The sequence below is a fragment of the Sciurus carolinensis genome, chromosome 3 (genome assembly GCF_902686445.1).
Source record: "Sciurus carolinensis chromosome 3, mSciCar1.2, whole genome shotgun sequence".
Classification (NCBI taxonomy): Eukaryota; Metazoa; Chordata; class Mammalia; order Rodentia; family Sciuridae; genus Sciurus; species Sciurus carolinensis.
In genome coordinates, this window is record NC_062215.1 from 22092356 (window position 1) to 22095784 (window position 3429).

Sequence of the window (3429 nt, forward strand, 5' to 3'; positions counted from 1 at the left end):
AGCACAGCCCTAACCACCTGAGTACCCTGGCACTGGCCCAGCCTCATCCAGGAATTCCCAGAGGGCTCCAGTTTAGCAATCTCCAAACCCCAAATCCACAGCCACACTTTCAGACCAGCCCCTTCTGCCCAGTCAGCCCACAAGAGAAAAAAGAACAGTTCCTTCTTCTAGTATCTTCCAGATTAGTGGAGACTCAGTCCCCTTTGGACTTCCCCTCCCCCTGCTGCTGAGCTGGGAGACCAGAAAAACACCATATTCAAGAGAAAACAACCAAAGAATACTTATAAAAGAAACTCATGCACATATGCAAATTTACTTCAGAAGACTTGAATGAGCTTCAACTAAAAAGAATGTCTGTGAAGACTTCCTAGGGAGGAGAATTTTGAACTGGTTTTGGAGGAAGGGATTTATGAGAGTGATTGAGAAAGAAAGTTCTGGAAAGGAGCAGAGATAATAATTGCAAATGTGTTTTGAGCACTCACTATATGCCAGGCAATGCACTTTACCTGGGTTATTTCACCCTAGGCTGAGAAAGAGGTACTTTCATTGTCCCCACCCACCCCATCCCCTGGTTCTGGGGATTAAACTCAGAACTACAATCGCTAGCCCTTCTTGTTTTTTATTTGCAGAAAGTCTTGCTAAATTGCCCAGGCTGGCCTCCAATTTGTGATCCTCCTGCCTCAGCTTCATGAGTTGCTGGGATTACAAGGCACACATCACCACACCCAGTTATCCCAATTTTAGAGAAGAAATGGAGATACACCAAGACTGAGTGACTTGCCCAAGGTCATGTATCCAACAAGTATTCAACTATCCCTACAGGTGAAGGCCAGGATGGGGCTAAAATTCAGGTATCTAGGCTGGGCCCCTGCAGTAGGGAGGGGAGATAATGAGGAAAAAACTTCCCCTTCCCCCAACACAGCCCCTGGAACTGAGTCCCAACCCCTTCTTCCCTCCCAGGACTAGAGTCTGGCAGGCACCTGGAATTTCCTCCCAGGCCTATTTGCCCCAGACCCCCCACCTACTTTGTCCTTCAGTAGTCCCCACAAGTCCTGCAGGGTCACCTATGATAAGCTATGGGAAAGGGTAAGGGCTGGAAGAGAAAAAACTTGTACCCAGAAGAGAACAGAGGGTCAGAACAAGGAGACCCTCGCTAGAGGGCAGAAAGCTAACCATCCTCAGTGCTTCCACATCTCATTCAACCCTCTGTATCTTTGACAAAGGAGAATGACTCGAGGAGACAAACTGAGGCTCAGGGAGAACTCTCACTCAGGTGTGTGGAATTCCAAAGTCCTTCACGCCACAGTTCTGCTTCTGGGATTTTGGAACAGATACGCATACAATCAGGATCATGCTAAACTGCAGGGGAGATTTAACACTGGGTCCCAGAGAATCAGACGGAATCTGCTTCTTAAATTCCTGTTGTCTCAACTCTAGATGGGTCTTGCAGGGTATTGCAGGCTGGATGAGCTACAGGGTGCATGCTCAGTGCTGCAGAGGCTGGACTGCCCTTCTTGGGGAAGCATGCCCACATAACCTTACCACCTTGGGGACTCTCTGCTCCAGGTGGGAGAAGGCAGTGTGGCTGATTTCTGTCAGTCTAAACGAGGCAAGTTGCAGAGAGTGACACACTGGCCTTGGAGTCAGTCTTTTGACTGGGCAGAAGTGACTGGAAAGAATTTTTCCCTGCTGGGGAAGTCATGACTGCTCTGAGATCCTAGTGATCAAGTGCACTAGAGTTGACTTTTTTTTTTTTCCAACACATGTAGTCAGCACAGTGGAACTAAGAATGCTTAGGGACTGCTGTACAAACCAGAGGACAGGAGCCAGAACAATGCCAGAGCTCTATTCTTTAGCTTTTCCAGTCATCCTATCCTGTAGGCTACTTCCATCCTTGACTTCCTGTCACATCACATCCTTTCTTCATGGGTCCTCCCTTGGGTTTTGCCAACAGAGTGAACATTGGACATGCTGGGCTTACTTTACAATGGTTGACTTCAGGTCTCTTTTAGAAATTAAAAAAAAAAAAAAAAAAAAAAAAAAAGAATTCAATGCATCAAATTTCTGCTTCCTATTTCTTATCTCTGATAGTTTTTTTTTTTTTTTTAACCCAGAGGACTTCCAGCATGTTCAGCTTCTGCTGAACTACATCCCCAGCATTAGCTTACTGTTCTGAACGTTCTGAACGTCTTACACATAACTCTGTGGTAATATTATTATACCCTTTTTTTTTCTTTTTTTCTTTTCTTTTTTTTTTTTTTTTTTTTTGGCAGAGGAAACTGAAAGTTCTGAAACTGAAGCTCAGAGAAGCTTCCTTCACCAAGATGACACAACTAGCAAACTGACAAACTGGATTAGAAACCTAGACAGACTCAGGGAGTGATGAATGGAAGAATGGAATTAGTAGTCATTCAAATCGTGCAGTTATTATTATTTTTTCCTAGTATTTTGTAAGGGCAATCATTCCCGGTCCTTTTAACATGTGGATTGACAAGGAAAATAGAAGTCCAAATATTTATACACAGGGGCTGGAGGAGGGGTGGACTTCAGTGGACTTTTGGCATTTCCTCATTAAACTGGCACAGTCGTTCTGGACTGCGTAGTTCACAGAGAAGAGGAAAAGTTACTGTAGTGGGGTATCTCACTGACCGTGTGAGGGAAAGGTTTCAGTCCCAGGAAGGCCCCTAACCAGTCCTCAGCTCTGGGAGACCATAATCATAATGATTCCTTTTATCAGTTGTTCTCCAGAACAGCTCTGCTGGGGATTTGAATGCTGCCCTCTATTTTGCATCCTCTCTGTACATCCTTCCATTATACGGAAGCCCAAACCACAAAGGTGGAATTTCTTTTTCTTTGCAAATAAATTATTGGGGGTGGAAGCAGAAACCAGAAGTTATAAACTGATCCGAATGGCCAGAGTCCCTGCAAAGAAAGTCGGCGCTCCGTTTCCTCAAAAATGGAGGAACGTCAATTCTTCTTGCTAAGGACTTCAGAACAGACGATTTTATTTTATTTTGTTTTGTTTTGTTTTTTTAATTACAGGGGTCTGAAGTAGGTTAGTAGTTGCTGGGGAATGCATTTCCTTCTTCCCCCTTAAGTCGGTCGGGCACCTCTGGCAAGCCCCTCCTGCTTCCGAAGCGCCTGGTCGCCCCAGTTTTCGGCAAGGGAAGAATAAACGGATCCTCCTCAGTGGCCAGATTCCCCGTCAGTCTCTGTACTAGGACTCCGAGTGGTGCGTTTTGAAAACGCCCTAGTCCCGCCTCCCTTGCCTAATAGGTTCATTCGAACAGACCGGCCTACTCAGTGGTTCATTGGCGGAGATAAGATACCGGTTACGATTGGTTATTCCATACAGAGCCGGTGAGAAAGAGTCAGTGATTGGATTATCTGATTTGGGCGGGCTAGGCGAAGGCTCTTGAGAGACTCGAG